Source organism: Vanacampus margaritifer, chromosome 15, assembly GCF_051991255.1.
Source record: "Vanacampus margaritifer isolate UIUO_Vmar chromosome 15, RoL_Vmar_1.0, whole genome shotgun sequence".
NCBI classification, from domain to species: Eukaryota; Metazoa; Chordata; class Actinopteri; order Syngnathiformes; family Syngnathidae; genus Vanacampus; species Vanacampus margaritifer.
This window is the reverse complement of record NC_135446.1, coordinates 13,286,267-13,303,358: the sequence shown is the minus strand read 5'-3', so window position 1 is coordinate 13,303,358 and position 17,092 is coordinate 13,286,267. Positions and strand designations below refer to the sequence as shown.

The 17,092-nt window shown below is 40.9% G+C and overlaps 1 protein-coding gene across 22 annotated transcripts in view; it reads right to left on the bottom strand.

Annotated features, from left to right (window-relative positions):
• Positions 1-17,092, bottom strand: part of LOC144034722 (adhesion G protein-coupled receptor L3) — a 116,967-nt gene that overhangs the window by 77,892 nt on the left and 21,983 nt on the right. For all 22 annotated transcript variants that reach the window (XM_077543692.1, XM_077543711.1, XM_077543709.1 and 19 more), the window contains one exon: positions 11,403-11,468. The gene's annotated coding sequence lies outside the window, so the exon portion shown is untranslated. The remainder of the gene's footprint in view (positions 1-11,402; positions 11,469-17,092) is intronic.

The window sequence follows — 17,092 nt, the reverse complement described above, 5'->3', positions numbered from 1 at the left end:
CATAAGTGTCTGTAGTGTTTTGTAAGCATTGGAGACAAATGTCGGAGTCTGAGAGTCCCATTTTCTTCATCATATATTGAGTAATGTATGTTCTGTGAATAATTTTATATTGGATAAGTTGTAAATTTGTGTGTTTTGTCATTTTAAATGCGTTTTCACAAACTTGAATCCAAAAGTCAGGTTCCGGTGCTATAGACAAGTCTGTCTCCCATTTCGAGATGGGTAAAGACATTTTATCAGTATATGAAAGAATGGAATGGAATGGAAGAGTGGAATTTATATTTTAGCAACAGGAGGCAATATTGGTGGGGGTAACCAACTAGCTGGTTCAGGTTTGGATTAGTGGGTTTTGGGTGAGTGAAAGAGGATTTAGGGTTTGGCGTTATTGTTTAAGGATTGGGTTAGGGTTTACATTTCAGATATAGTTAGTATAGAGTAAGTGTTTACAGTTTGGTTTAATTTAGAGTTGGGGTATTGGGTATGGGTATCTGGTTAGGTATAGTGTGTGGGTTCAGGGTATATCATAAAATGAGGTATATGGTTAGGGTTTGGGTGTATATAAAGTTTAGGAGTCTAGGTTTTAGGTATAGGGTTAAGGAATAGGGTAGAGGCCTATAGTTAGGGTTTAGAGATAAGATTAGGTTGAGAAATAGGATGCAGTTAGGATTTAGAGTTAGGATTAGGTTGAGGATATATATTAAGAGTATAGGGTTAGGGTAGGTAAAGGGTCCAGTGGGTTTAGGATATTATATGGGTTTTGGGTTCTTTTCAGATATCAAGAATATACATGGCAGACTGTCCACTAAGAAACTCCACTAAAAGGAGACTAGACTATCACAGTAGTTAATTTGCTTCCTAAATAAATGAAAACAAGTACAGGAAGAGGCACCCGTCGCCAAGCAAGAGCATGATAAAATTTATATTTATGCGAACAGCTTGGACGAGGTTTAAAAAAAAAAAAAAAACAAGATAGTAGCCCAGCAATGCCAACTTGTCTTGTATTCCAGAAGGAGTCTCGTGTGATACATTACGCCACTGACGTTTCAAGGGTACCTCTAGTGGGGGGGATTTAAGATAACTCCCTTAGATACTATGGCCAACGTTTAGCAAGTCCAGCGATAGCTTGTTCCCAGCAACATCAAGGGGACTACTTTATCACATTTCACTACTTTGGCAAAGTCGTCTTTTTTTAGTTGATTGCTTTGAAACGCGGTGCATTTAGCTTTTTTTTTTAGCTACTTAGATGGATCCTTTGAAACCTAATCAGTTCAAACAAGGCCTGATATTTACACAGTGCCCCATTAAGGTTTTTAGACAAGAGATTCAGTCACTGATAGACCAGTTCCAACCTGCACCTCAGATTTCTAAGGTTGACACAATACATCCCAACTCTGGTTGGCTAATTGCTCTGAAACTGGGTAAAATTAGCTTTAACCGTTGCTCCAGAGTCACCTAGATGGACAAACCGAAACCTGACCATTTCAAGTAAGTCATTGAACTTTTGACCATTCAGGTTTGATTGGACTACACAAGACTACATTAATTATCTTCTTGCTCTGGAACAGGGTCTTAAACATTAACAATTGATTTGAACAAAGCCTGGTGAGTCCTTTACAGCACCATGAGAGCTTTCTGCTTAAGATTTTTTTTTTTTAACCCCTAGGCGTTATTGTGACCATTTTTGGGCTTTTTGTTGGTTCTGACCAAGCCATTTCAAAATAAAATACTGCCCATGGGTTTAAATGAACGAAATGTACAGTACACAACTACAAATTTACATGTCAGCCACTGCGCATTTTGCGTGATGCAAATATTCTGTGAACAAAGTTTCCAGCGCTAGAGGACAAAAAAGAGCTTTCATTCACGGCGATGCCAAGCCATAACAAAACCGAAGCACAGACGTTAAACTTGATGCTCGGCGTTATCTGATGGGGTCACTTACCTACTCTCACACACACACGCACTTTCTCGTCACACAATCTGAACATGTTGTAATGAAGTGGGATCACATTCCAATGACAGATGCCTATCTCGCATGGGTGTGGGCTACCGCAGGAGCTAGGCTGGCCGTGTGCATTTATGCAAATGAGGTGTATAATGAAGGTTCATCTGTGGCAGCACTCTCACAGGTTTTCATTGATGAGCACTCCGCCAAGGGAAATCTTCAGCGGTCGGTGATTAAAAACAAGACGGTCAGATTGATATGGGATTTTTGGATGGCCTCGAACTATCAAATAGTCGAACACAAACACATTATTTCAAACTCATCTTACAACATTACTTTCTGGACCTGGATTTCACACCTATGACCGTACCTTACTTAGCCATTACCATCTGATCGGCTGTCTACCTCCACCACTGCCAATAGCAATCAAGAACTTTCTCCGTATCTTGAAAGGTTTACCAATTTACTTCCTCTCTTATGGCAATACAGAGCACACAAATAAGCAGACAGGCATAAATAGATTAGTTTTTCACTGGCAACGAGGTGAAGGGTTGATTGTATTGGAAAGCTGAAGATGAATAGTGTGACATCCCTGAAGCTTGACAACGTGCGGAGCAAGGCGTCCACTTGCACAATTGGCTCCCCCCGCAAGGGATCCCAACACAGCCAGTGACAGGCAGATAATAGCGCTAACTTTAGCTTGCGCGCTCACTGACTGGTCGTCCATGATCAGCTTCTTGAGTGTGACTGATGGCTCTGTTTAGGTAATGGGACCGCCCACAACCCCCCCCCCCCCCTTCCCCACACACACACACACACACCCCGCAACCCAACCCTTCCCTTCTGAGCACATCCTGATCCACGAGAGGAAATAACAAAGAAAACGACAAAGTGCACAGCAGGGATTATTGCACACTAGATTGGCTCAAGGTGGGCCCAGGTACCACGGGAACCCTCACTTGCCTGCCATTTTATTGGGCACCAGAAGAAATTGGCCTGCTCTGCTCACGACTGAGGCGTTCAGGTACGTTAAGACGGTAAAAAGCAGTTTGACCTCAACGCGTATGGATTTCAGCGTCAATATATTGCGGGGCTGTGGTGCCGACGCAAGCAGTTTTTACACAGATCCGGGTCAACGGCATTGGCAGAGTTATTGGTATGATGGATGTGCGGCACAGCAAAACATGACCTTACCTATGTCGGCACGACTGTCACGGGATTCTTGAGGCGCGGTAAAATCGGTCAGCAAGACGGAGCCCGCTTGAAACCGGACTAGTATAAGCCTTTGCTGAAGAAGGTCTTTCAAGGCCACAACACTGCCCGTTATATCATTCAAACAGTACAACATAAGTCGTTTCTCTGGAACAGAATGAATGAAGTCTTATTTCCATTGCTACAGAGTCATTTAAAAGTCACAAACCATTTAAAACCTGACAAACAAGTTATAAACATTAAAACACTTGCCACCTGGTGGGTAGTGTCTGGTCGGTGCTGGATTTCACTTTCCTTTCTTTTCTTTGGTCCTTCCTCGGGTCTCCTGACGGCCTCACGACTCTGGCTGGAAGTGTTCGGTTTAGGTGAACGGTATGGGATTTTTTAATAGGTTTTAGGTGAACTAATGAATACACACGCACTCGCGCACACGCACATTCACAAAAAAAAAAGAGAAAAAAAAGAGCAATGATGATGACATGTCAAATCGGTAAAATTACCGAATGAACAATACTGAGCTCTCCAGGAAAAAAAAAAAAAAAAAACACTGGCCACCTGCTCAAAGGCATGCACAGTATGGTAAGAACCACGTATTGTCATTCTGATCAGCCCATTTCTCTGGAATATGGTGAATCTGACCTTTTTCCGTTGCACTAGCGTTACTAACCGGACCACTTGAAACCTGACAATCAAGACCGCCTCCCAAAAGGTTCTTAAAAGTACAAACTAGGCAGTTTTACCCAGTTATCTCTCAAATCTGAAACAGGGGTGAGTTTCTCACATGCTCCGGTGAATTAGAAACAGCAGAAGGCTCTTTCGCTGTTTCCAAAGTTGAGTTTCACACTTGTTTCTTTTGCAGGCTTATTTGTATTTGACTTCGGGTCTCAATTTCCTCCTGACTAACACACCACATGCATAATTTTCCACTTCATTCACAGTCAGATTTGAGGAGGAGGAGGAGGAGGAGGAAAAAGCAATGACACACACACACAAACATCAATTTCAGCTCGGCGTCTGCGTCCGCGCTACGCCAATGTCAATAGCGCTGATCCCAACAGCGCGTTGCATTTCAATATCATTATCTGATGTCGTGCACAAAATCTAATGAAATCTTTAAAACAGGAATTGCACAGCGTCCTCAGCCAGGCAATACACTCAATCGAGAAGTGATTACCACGTTAATACCACCTTCCATCTGCTCTCTGGGACTATTTGTTTTGGCCCCAAAAAAATATAGAAATAAACCATAACGGCAATGTGGATTCATTTCAGTGGCATTGCAAAAACTTTCAACACCCCGGACGGAGATGGTGCGCACCCTCTATGGCGCATGCTGAATTGCAACATTCCAACCGTTTCCTACCACTGACAGATATATATATATGTTACTCAATGTTGAAAGGGATCTCAATCAGCTTGTCTGTGAAATCACAGTTATTAAACCGCTGTGATGACAAACTAATTGCTGTGGATGGTGGTGTTGTATTATTCAGATTTGAGATCAGCACAGCTTGTGAGTAGATAATCATGCATACATAAACTGTGTGTTTCTTACTCCTATAACTGCAAATAAATTATTTAGCCATCAAAATCCTTTTCCTCAGTCTTGTTTTTGTTGTAGTTTGAGGTGTCAGAATAGCAAAACATATTTACGTCAATTGGTCTGCTTAACATGTTTTCACAAAAAAGCTTGTTTTCGCTACTTTTTTGGTTAGAAAAAGGTCATTTTGATGAAACCACACTTTGTTCTATTTCTGATTACCAAAGAATGGAAACAGTTAGAAAGAAACTTATACTCTCTGTTTTGGTGGGTTTGGTGATTTTTTTTGTAACAGAACAAAATATTATGTGTGTCTTGAAAAATCAGCCGATATGCGGTAAAACGGCTGGCAATATAGAGAATTCTACTTTGAAAATGTAATGCCAATGTAAACCAAAATATGGTCCCCACTATCCCACACCACAAATTGTCAAGCCTTTAAGATGCACCTTCTGCAATCTCACGGCTCCAGGTGAGAAAAACAGAGATGACGCATCACTCCCAGCCTGGAAAAAAAAACATCAACTCAAACCATTTCTGATGCCTTCCTGGTTGCGATCCCTTCTCCCAAAAGCTCTCCAGAAAATTCACAGATAATCATCTTTAATGGAGGTGGGGGTGTTTGCCCCCCCCCCCCCCAACCGCCTACCCCCACCCCACCCAGAGCCACAGGGAAGAGGCGCCTGCCAAGTATGCGAGTGTCGAGAGCTCGCCGTAGTCAGACGGTGGGCTCTGGCAGTCCTCAGACAAGAAGTGAATGGAGTTTGATTGGTCTGGGCAAACATCCTCATGGGGTACGTCTCCAACAAAGAGAGCAATACACGCCTCTCTTGTTGAGGCAAATGCTCTCAGGGCTGCAAGAAAAAAAAAAAGAATCACCGCCGCCGGTCTCGAGGTGCCTGATCTTAGCGGGACCTCAAACACCCGATGATAGATCGCTTTGCTCCTTGAATTCTAAGTCTTTCTTTTTTGTTTTATCCCAGCTGTCCAGCAGTGTATCTTATATTTACTCTAAGAAAGACACAGCATGGATTTTTCCTTTTTTTTTTTTCTTTTTGCCGAGCTGTTATGTAATCAAATTAATATTAATTAGTTTTTTTTTGTTTGTTTTGTTTTTACATCCATTAGTTAGTCAATGAGGAGGGGTGAAGAATTCATTTGAAAAGTTTATGTACTCCTATTTGTTGTGACAAAATGGAATGAATCAAATTCATCAATACCCATTTCAATGACTTCCCTGGATTTTTATTTAATAAAAAAAAAACTACTTCACTGAAGAGTCTTAGTAAAAGCACTTGTACTGCACGGTAATCTAAAGCCGCGCTGGCCTCAGGCTCAAAGAGAAAGAGCCGAATTAGGCCCTTCTGTTACAGTCGCCACCATTAAAAATGCACAACATGGATCGGCGTAAAGGATTTGGATTGATACAAACGAGGACTGAGGGATTAAACTGGAAAGAATAAGACATGTAATCTTGTCCGTGAGGGGGATATATACAGCGCTCCACGGCACATTTTATTCCATGCCGAGTGAAGCAATCACCAATGGAGTCCTCGGTCCAAGTCCCTAATTGCACTCTGGTGCAGTTCTACTCGTCCACTCATGCCACAAACAACTCTTGGGCCCACTCAAAGTGAATTTCTGCAGTGTGAATGATGAAGAGCTGAGAATCTGTGGAATTAATGAATGAAATGTAATTATGTAAAATATTATTCTTTGTGGTCACTTGGGCCCAACAAGGCCCTTGGGTCAATACTCAGACAGATAAATTCACTGGTTCATGTTTATCTATTAAACAATGGGCAAAACCCCACGCTATAGTCACTTTCTGCTCACCATGCATACCACCACCCGCACACTCCATGTTGTTTATTTACTGTGTGCATATTATATACAGTAACTACATCACACTGTACAGTTAGTGTCATCTGAGATGCGGAGTTAGGACCCAAATGCAGACAAGACTCTGGAGTTGAGAAACAGAGTATTTATGTATAAAAATGCAAATTAATCACAAGGAGCAGGGCTGGATTCAGATGGCCTCGAAGAAGAGAAACCTGAGAAAAAAAACTCTGAGAAAAAACCTCGGCTAAAAAACCTCGACGCACTGAGAAAAACTGGCATTCAGTAACTCTCGCTAGGACAGTGCACAACTTGATAAAATAAGAGTGACTAGACAAACCGAGATTGGATAATTAAAGACCATAGGAACTGCATAGCAACAGACATCAACTATGTCATCACACCTTATGAGAACATAAGGGACATAGCAACTGCATAGCGACTACAAATTAAGAGCGACTAAACAGACCTATAGTAACTAATATAGGACCATATAAACTGCATAACTACTATGAATTAAAAGTGACTAGACAAACCGAGATTGGATAATTAAGGACCAAAGCAACTGCATAGAAACATACATCAACTATGTCATCACACCTTATGAGAACATAAGGGACATAGCAACTGCATAGCGACTACAAATTAAGAGCGACTAAACAAACCTATAGTAGCTAATATAGGACCATAGCAACTGCATAGCAACTACAAATTAAGAGTGACTAGACAAACCTAGAGTAGCTAATACAGGACCATAACAACTGCATAGCAACAGACATCAACTATGTCATCACACCTTATCAGAACATAAGGAATATAGCAACTGCATAACAACTACAAATTAAGAGTGACTAGACAAACCTATAGTGGCTAATATAGGACCATAGCATCTGCATAGCAACATACATCAACTATGTCATCACACATTATGATAACATAAGGACCATAGCAACTGCATAGCAACAGACAACATCAACTATGTCATCATAAATTAAGATAACATAAAGGACATAATGACTGCATAGCAACTACAAATTAAGAGTGACTAGACAAACCTAGAGTGGCTAATATAGAACCATAGCAACTGCATAGCAACTACACAATAAGACTGACTAGTTAAGAGTGACAAATACATCATCATCATAAGGGAAAAAAACGATTGCATAGCAATTATAAATATCATCACAATGGACAACTGCATAACAACTGACAACATCAACATCATGACACAATGACCAAAACCTGTGTGCCTGTGTTTTTATTCACTTTCATTTTGTGATATTTTTACTCCGTAAATGTATGTACCGCCAGGTCCACATGAGAATCCTTTTTCTCAATTTGCCTTAGCTGGATAAATAAAGGTTCAATAAACACATTTTGAAAATGTCCTTGTCCTGCGGGCTTCTTGGTAGTCTTTTGTTCTTCAGCTCCGACGTGCAGCCATCCCAGCAATAAATTGTCTAAAAACAAGTTCCCAAATTGATGCCGCTCGGGTCCCCACTACCCCAACGGCTGCGACCCATCACTCATTTTCCAATCTCGTTCCGCGAGTATCCATCATACTCGATGGCGCCGCTCAACTTTGGAGATGGCAACAGACTTTTAGCGGGATGGGCTTTAATTCATCCTATAATGAGACGTGGCTATCATTATTCTCGTGGTGAGAGGCTTTTTTATGTCGCCGTTCAATTTGTCTGCCAACCAGTCGCCAAACTATCCATTCGGAATTTGTCTCCACACTTCCTGCCCCTCGCCATGGACATATTTGCCTGGAAATATGAGCGCCGCCGGTGATGCCGTGCGCAGATGATGTTATTCTACTCGCCAGCCTAAGGCGTCAGCTGTGTGTGTTGGATGTCAGTCAGATACACCCCCCCCCCCCACCCCACCGCCGGCACCCATCGCCACCACCACTCCCCCCACCCGTTTACAAACCAACTGGTCCAGGAATTGAGTGCCAGTCGCTTGGTAAAACCGGTGTCTGCGCCGTGTCCAAATTGAATGAGACTTTGGCACCCCTGAACTAATGAGAGTGTGTCGTCCCTCTCCAAATTGCTTCATTTCTTTGTCACTATCAAAACACAAATATCAGTGCCCTGAAGCCAGTTTAGTTTAGCTACGTGAAACCCTGCAGTCGTGTCTATCACGAGTGGAACTTTCAAGCAGCTGTGTCTGAAAAGACACAGTAATAAGTCCGTCACCAGTTTCTACATTACATATTCATCGAATCCCAAGAAAAAAAATCCATCTGTTCGTGTTTTGACCTAAGGTCAGGTCACGGGGGCAACAACCTCCCCTGCCACTCACTCCAGATCTTCCGGGTGGATCCTAAGACATTCCCAAGAACTCTCTAGTGTGTCCTGGATCATCCCGGAGGCGTCCAGAGGCATCCTAACCAGATGCTCGGCTCCTCTCGAGGCTCTAAGCTTCACCCGGATAACTGAGCTCCTCGCCCTATCTCTAAGTGACACCTTGCAAAGGAAATTCATTTTGGCCACTGACATCAAGTTCTTTTAGTCACGACCCAAAGCTAGGTGAGAGTGAGAACATAAGAAAAACAAACATCCAAGATACTGTAATTAAAACCCTGGAGAACCCACGGGGTCAAATTTGGCCCCCATAAATTCTGCTACTCAAATAACAAAGACCTTTTCTTTTTTTTTTTACAAATTTAACTTCAAAAGTCCAGAGTGCCACTTCTGACCCCTGCATGGGGCCATCTAGTGGATGAATATTGCACTTACATGAGCCAGAGTGGTGGTGAACATGCTGTTTTGTTGAGCTGGAAATCAATCCAAACAAAATCATCTTCTCAGCAAACCATCAGATGTTAAAATTGTGTTTTTTTTGTTAATCTATTTCATATCATGTTGCAGAATGCCTAGGAGTATGTTTTATATATATATTTTGATAAAGTAGCAACTCGGAGCTAGTTCAAAAAAAAGGGTTAAAATTGAAAAAACATATATTTTGGTGTTCAGTGAACTTATAGCAGTCATTTAATGTAGAATTCATAATTTTCCAAAGAAGAAAAGGGTTCTTGGGTTCTCCAGGGTTACACTGCTCCACTTGTGGCCAGATCTCATCCCCAACCTAGAGACCTAATCCTAGACATAATCCTAATTTAGAGTCCCAAAAAAGTCTATAGCATTCTTGTTTGACACACAAATTTTCTAAAATGGTTACTCTCGACAAGTTCTTCCAAGATTACATTTCTATTGTGCAAGGTGACGGTTAGCTCACACAATAGGATTAAAAACGAGGATGCAAAGTACTTCTCTGTTGCCCTGACCTGACCTGGAAGGAGCGAGGAGTAATTGTGACTCCAATTTCAAGGGCTTGGATGCCACAGAAGCCGTTTGGCTCTTTTCAAAGTGGGAAACTGGAGGATTGTTTGACATTGTGTCACACCGCAACCGGATATGTTGGACATTGTTCCATCGGGAACACGCCGACGTGGCTGAAATCGCTCGGGGCCATTATGAAAAACCGGATTTACGCCGACACATTTCTGTGGACACACCTGAATGGTCGGGCAGCAGTTTTATGCGCTTCTCCCCTAGGAAACGTCTGCTTTAGGACTTTAAAAGCCCATTTCACTCCGCCAGAGGCGAAATACTGCAGTCGAGCTGAGGCTGAAGATTTTAGATTTTAGACTTATTTACTACTCTTTCGCTTGTGGAAGGATGGATTCTTTTAGTCTATATTTTCCATCCATCCATTTTCTTGGCCGCTTTCTGTTCCTTTGTCAAGTTAATAATGCTGCAATTTGATTGACAGCTGTTGGTCATAATGTCACATGATTGTAATTGTAGCAGTTGTATAGTTGCTGAATCTCAATGCAGCAGACTCGAATAATTCATGCACTCCTCTATTGCTTATTCAATAGAAAAATATTTCTTTGCACCGGCCACCGCTCTCCACACACAGAATCCATTTAAATACCGAAGGACAAACATTACATTTCTGAGACGAGTGACGGGACAGAAAGAGTCGCCAGTCAACTCTAGTCCAATTCGTCAGAACTTTAATAAGTTGCGGAGCAGGCGTAGACCAAAGTTTTCTCTTGTTTTATGTGCGGGCCGAAGTGTGTCTATTTAGTTAAAAGGCCGCCTGCCATTTTTCAAACAGTCACGGCGGCTTTGAATAAATTATGCAAACTCTTTTTTTGTCCTTGTGCCAAACAGTGCATCTACTGAATAGTAATGACGAGAGCGGAAAATATCAGCCACAAAGGCTGAGCGGCCATTGGGACTGACTGACAAAAAGCTGATTATTACCAAAAATGAAACTGTAATTTCATTATATTTTACTTCATCAAGTAGCAGCATTGTATTTCTTTTTTTTTATTTTTATAAATACAGTAGTTATTATTAATTATAAACAATGATTAAATTTTTTTTAGATTATATATTTTTGTTTTAGAAATCTTGCATGAAATTGGACCAATTGTAGAGCGCGCATTTTATTTTACCTTTCTACAATTTATTATTCTATAACTTGTTTTAAAATATAAATTATTACCATATTTTATTGTTTAGTTAAATGTTTTGATTTTAAAAAAATATGTTATCAAAGAAAAAGTTGAATTTTACTTTATATTTAGAAGTTGCACCAATGTCATTTTTTTACTCTCATTTTATTCATATTCTTCTTTTCTTTTTGGGGGGATAAAGTAGCACTTACATTTTAATTTATACCTTTTAAAAAATAACAATAGTCACAATTTTCTTTTGTTTGATTCTATTTTTCAATTTTAGAAATATTTAATTTTGTTTTCTATTTATGAGTTCACCACCCCGTTGGCAGACCTCATGACGTTCCGGACACAACCGATTTTGGTATGCAAATGTGATTGATTACCTTATTTGCAAATGTCCAGCCGGACAGTTGACGTCCAATCAGGTGGCTCCCAGCATTCTTTTTATTCTAGAAGAAAACAGAACAGAATAGAGATGAAGGATGAAACAACACATTTTATTAGACAGCACGGGGACATCAGCACTTTCAAAAGCACACATTGAAAATCCTGATGGCCATTTGCATTTGGAATTTCCTTTGGGTTTTCGTGATTAGGCCAGAGAAATGTTGCCATTTGAACACATTTCCCATGTCGACCGTCACTCAGCCAGCGAATTAATGTATTGATTGAGGATTTTTTTTTGTAAATTCATCTGCCAATCATATCTATGGCATAATTGGAACTGAGTGAGTGTCTGCCTGCGTGCATGTGTGTGAGTGTGTGTGTGTGTGTGGGGGGGGGGGGGGGGGGGTAATGCAAATTCAATGGCAGCACTAATAAAAACAAACACAAACTGTTTTGCTTCAGCAAATTGCATTAAGCTCAAACTATGCGCCTACCAAGCTATGTGCCTTATTAACACTAAATATTTTCCTCACACGACTATACTGTATGTCGTCCTATTGCGATAGCATTTTGTGTCTTACAAAACCTATACATTTTACTGGCTCAGGAAACCACAATGCTATGTGTCTCCAATATTTCACAAATGTGTCTTACTATTTTTAATCTACCACGTGTCTTACTTGTATGCACTTAAAATCTTATTTCCTATTTTGTGTCTTCGCTGCTGTGTGTCGTTTTGATACTATGCTACCAATAACGTCTCAAAAATCTCACACATGCATCTTACTACCTTGCACCGTACAAACTTCATGTGTCTTACTAAATCTATGATCCTGGCAAATGCTATCTCACACTTGCATTTATGCAATATACCTTGCATTTTGCACCTTACTAATGCTATAGAGAGACCGGGGCTAGTTGTATAATTATTTATACTTGTATATATTTCTTGGAATCAATACATCATATACAGTATATATTAAAAAAAAATGTGTACCAGATGAAAGAACAAAGTCTTAGGTATTTTTTTTGTATTCACGTCATTATCATACTTTGTATCAGCGCAGTTATAAGCCATCAAATAGAGGTAGGGAACATGTGACATGTTGCCCCACCAACAGGTAAGTTGTCACACTATATGGGGTAAGATGTCTTTAAGAACTGCTGGCATAGCTTTCAGCCTCACCCCCCGACCCCCTTTTTTTTTTTTTACTGGAAATTTGAGGTTGAATTGAAAAAAAAAGAAAAAAAAAAAGAAGCATTTCGGTTAATGGATGGATGTTTCATCATGAAACTTAAACCAGTCCTGACGTGGGCATATTCTCGTTCCAACAAATGGAAAATCAATTTTTAAACAATGAACCAGAGCATGGCAATTAATTTCAGCACTCATCTGATTTTATCATCAGAAAAATAATTCTGGCAAATATAAACCGAGTTGCCAAAAATGCATTTTTCATGGGCCCATTCTTTGCATATATGACAACAAACCCCAAAATGACTGAGACAAGTTGCCCCAAACCACCATGTTGGCTAATACTTGCTCTAGTTTAAAGTTCTTTTAAAACAGAGCAGTAACTGAGGCATCACAAGATACCTGAATATCACCTCTAACGAGTCCAAATAATTTGCTGCTAGAATTTGTCGATGTACGACACCTGTTTCAAAATATATGAAGTTGAAAAATTTTACTATGGGTTGTGCGAAACAGATAACTGGCACTCATCTCAGCTCACAATGTGCTATTCTGCTTCTTCTTTTTTTTTTAAAATGTATTTATTTATTTATTTATTTTATTTTATTTTATTTATTTTTTTTGCTTTATTTTATTTTTTATTTTTTTATTGTCTGTGCTATTCTTCTTCTTCTTAGACAGTACACAACCCCTGACCATTTATCCGAAGAAAACTAGTATTACCGTTTTTTTCGTTGCGCCCTCTGGTGGAGAAGAAAATTGCAATGTGACAACTTACCCATGATGCTATGATTCTAACAAAAGCTGTTAGCCTCACATAATGTGAGAAATGGTGCTACTAAAGCTATGTGTCTTACAAAGCTATGCTTCTAACAAATGCGAGAGTATATATTTTACTACTTTGGGCCTTACTAATGCTTCACATGACAGTATTATGTTTTGTTCTTTATTTCAATTCTAGAGATTTCCTGATTGGGTCCTTAAAGAAAAAGGCAAGGTACAGTAAGTAGTGAGTGATGTAGTCGATGTGCACATCTGCTCGTCAGCGAGTCCGCTGGAAGCTGTCACATGCCCGGCAGGTTCCGGAAGCCGGGCAGATGGCGCGCGGGTACAATTAGGCCCCCGCCAAAACCTCTCAATCAATCTCCTGGACGCCGTACCACCAAACATTTGTCCATTCACACAACGCGCCGCTCCACGTCTTTGTGTGAAGCTCACCGGAGGCCAGCACAAGTGTTTCATTCACACCCAATTATTGTCAAAGGGATGCTATTACACGTCCCACAAAAAAACAACAACAAAACCAAAAATGGAATGCGAGGGGTTCTCTTTGTTCTCTGTTTGTATCGTGTAACTTGCTTGACAAAAGAGAGCGAACGTGATCGCGTGGAACGTACACCGTTCGACTATTCAAACTCAAGAGTCCTCGCTGTGTTTTTGGAATTATGCATGCTATTTTCAGAGCTAATATGACGTGATGTCATTGAAAATCGGTAGGAGACGGACATTATTTCTTGGCGCGTTTGTCTACGCAGCCCCAGAAATAAAGCAGGTGCGAGGACAACAAAAGCGGAAGAATTCCCGTCTGTCATCACGGGCTCACGCTGCATACCTATCAGGAGAATGTTTTTACACCGTCAATGAGATTAGCCATGTGTACTCTCCACAAAGCGTGTACATATTGAGGGGGGGTTAACAGCACTCGACGGGAATACAAAAGCCGGCGCTGGTGACTAAATGTTTGCACGGGACAGATCAGGCGTGCCGTGTGTGCATTGCAGCACCTGCATTGTGGGAAAACACGCTTTTGCGAAAGGGAATTAGCAGGATTCTGATGAATGAACAAGACAGACGTGAACAACCCCGGCCCCCAATATACCGCTTATCTGCGGAATGATGTTGCACAAAAGAGGCCTGATAAGCTCAGTTGAAGGAGTCATGGCGGAGAGAACGAACCCACCCCAAGTCAAGTTAAGCATTGACTAGAGCATAGCTGAGGATCTGTGTCATATTTCTTATTAAGGCTTGGGGGCAGTGAACGCAACACTAAGCAATGAGAAAGCAAGTCGTTGTGTTTAGCCTTAACGGAGAGGGGATATGCACCTGTGTGCGTGTGTGTGTGGCTAAAATTAGCTCATCTGTTAGCTTTGAGGTAGGTGGTCTGCTACGTTTCACCTTGTGATTGCAAATTCCTGTTTAGAAACACAGTGACGAAAGGACCCCTGACATATCACTAACATTTTAACAATGCTTCTTAACCCTGGAGAACACAAGAACCCTTTTCTTCTTTGGAAAATTATGAATTATACATTAAATGACTGCTATAAGTTCACTGAACACCAAAATATGTGTTTTTTTCAATTTTAACCCTTTATTCCCTAATTTAGGATTAGGGCGAAATTTGACCCTTTTGGGATTTAGGGGTATCATTTCGAACAATCAGAATGACAAAAACTGTCAGTAAACTATTTCGAATTTAAGAAAATAATCAATCAAATACACAGCTACATTGAACAATATAATTGTTTTGTTTTATTTGTTGCATTTTAGAACTGGATTTTGAATGTACAAACACACTTTGGCCAATGGAAACAAGAACACAGGGACAAAATCACTGCTGGGAAAAAAAAAGGTCTTTGTTATTTGAGTAGCAGAAATTTTAGGGGTCAAATTTGACCCCGTGGGTTCTCCAGGGTTTTAATAGTGCCATATTTATTAATATTGCAATGACTATGCAATGTGTGTGTTGATAGAACCGGGTGGACTTAATTCACAATAAGCAGTAATTTGACAAATAGTGAACATTACATTGAAATATATATCTTCCCAATGCTACGATTACGCATTTCACTTAATGGCGTGCGTTTTAGCCATTTTGTTCCTTATACAATCGTGGCCTAATTCAAAGAAATAAGTATTCATTGTACTTCTTTGTTATTATTTTTCAAATCAGGAAGTACCGAGCCGCAGCCAAAGTGAGCCGAATGTGAATGAAATTTCTTTCAGGTTGTCACATCGCATCGGAGCGAATGCGCCGTCAAGAACTTGTCCTCCTTAAAGCCGCCATCGCCGCAAAAGGCTTTCTTTGAGGTTGCATATTTGCTTAAATACGTTGTGACAGGGCAAGCTTGATTCACTCAACGCCGATGACGGAGAAGCAGACGAAAAAAAGGGAGTCAACAGTGCATATTTCTCCTGAAAGGCAAAGTGTTAAGTTAGGCTACTCGGCGGGACGTTGATCATCGGGCCGGCTCGCTCTATATATTGATTAAACCATCCATCACTTAAATGCTACAAGACATTATTTCTAATTAAAAAGTAAGTCATAAATTGCACTCTTTATTGCCAGGCTGGGCTTGTAAATAAAACTCCGGGGGAGGGTGGAACCAGATTGCAGCTTCCTCTGCTTCCTCCCAAAAAAGAAAAGAAAAAAAGCTTCAGTTTGCGTACAGCAGAGATAAACAGATGCAAATCAATCATTTCTGCAGGTAGTTGCTTTTACAGCTTTGGGAGCAGGGAAATTAAAAAATATGGAAATCAGATGTAAAATGAACCCTTGACTATGAGGTCGTGCCAGCCAATCAGAACCCCCGAAGAAAGACTTACAATTGCAAAAATAGTCATGAAGAGAAACAAAATTCAACTTTTATTCGAAAATCATTTGCAATTTTAGCACACCTTTGAAATCAAATCATGATCTCCCACTGTAGTGATTGATCTTCGCCTTGTGAACCAGATTGCAGCCTCCCCCTCATTCGCGCCTGCAAGTACAGACGGGTGCAACGGCACCTCCGGGATACTTACGCCCGATGTAAACAAATGCAAATCAATAATTTCCGCAGGTAGTTGTTTTTACGGCCTCGGGAGCTGGGGATTGAACAAATATGGAATGTTTGGTATTGGGGGGGATGTAAAAAAAAAAGGAGCTTGACGGTGATGTATGATGATGAGGGGGTCATGAAAACGTACGGGCGCACTCCAGCAACTTTTTTTTACCTGCCAAACAACCATTTTGCTGTCCGAGACGGGACTTAACTCCGTCTTTTTTATCCCCGGCCATCAAGTCCACCTCGCAGCAGAGGACACTTCACACCCGACAGCTTCTGATTACCGCTGCTTGTCAGGCAGCAACCCCCGCACCCCCTCCCCCCAACCCCCGCAGCTACCCAGTCATGGCGGAGTGGCAGGCAATTTTTGGAGGGAAAGGATTTGGGATTTCTCACCTTAAAATGGAGACAGGGTGAAGGAAAATGCAGAATGTCACAGGTGCAATCATTATTCACCTGGCTTTAGTCGTCACACTGAGCGGATTTTTTCCACACAGCTGGATGAGCTCCATGCAAAAAGACTTTTTACCCCCCAAAATAGGCTCTGGAGTCACATTTGGTTGAAGGTTTTGGCTACGGACTAGCGGTTAATCTGTCTACATATGTACTATGTTGCTAACCAAAACAGCAGCATCTACCTAATCAGTCAAGTCTGACTCACAAA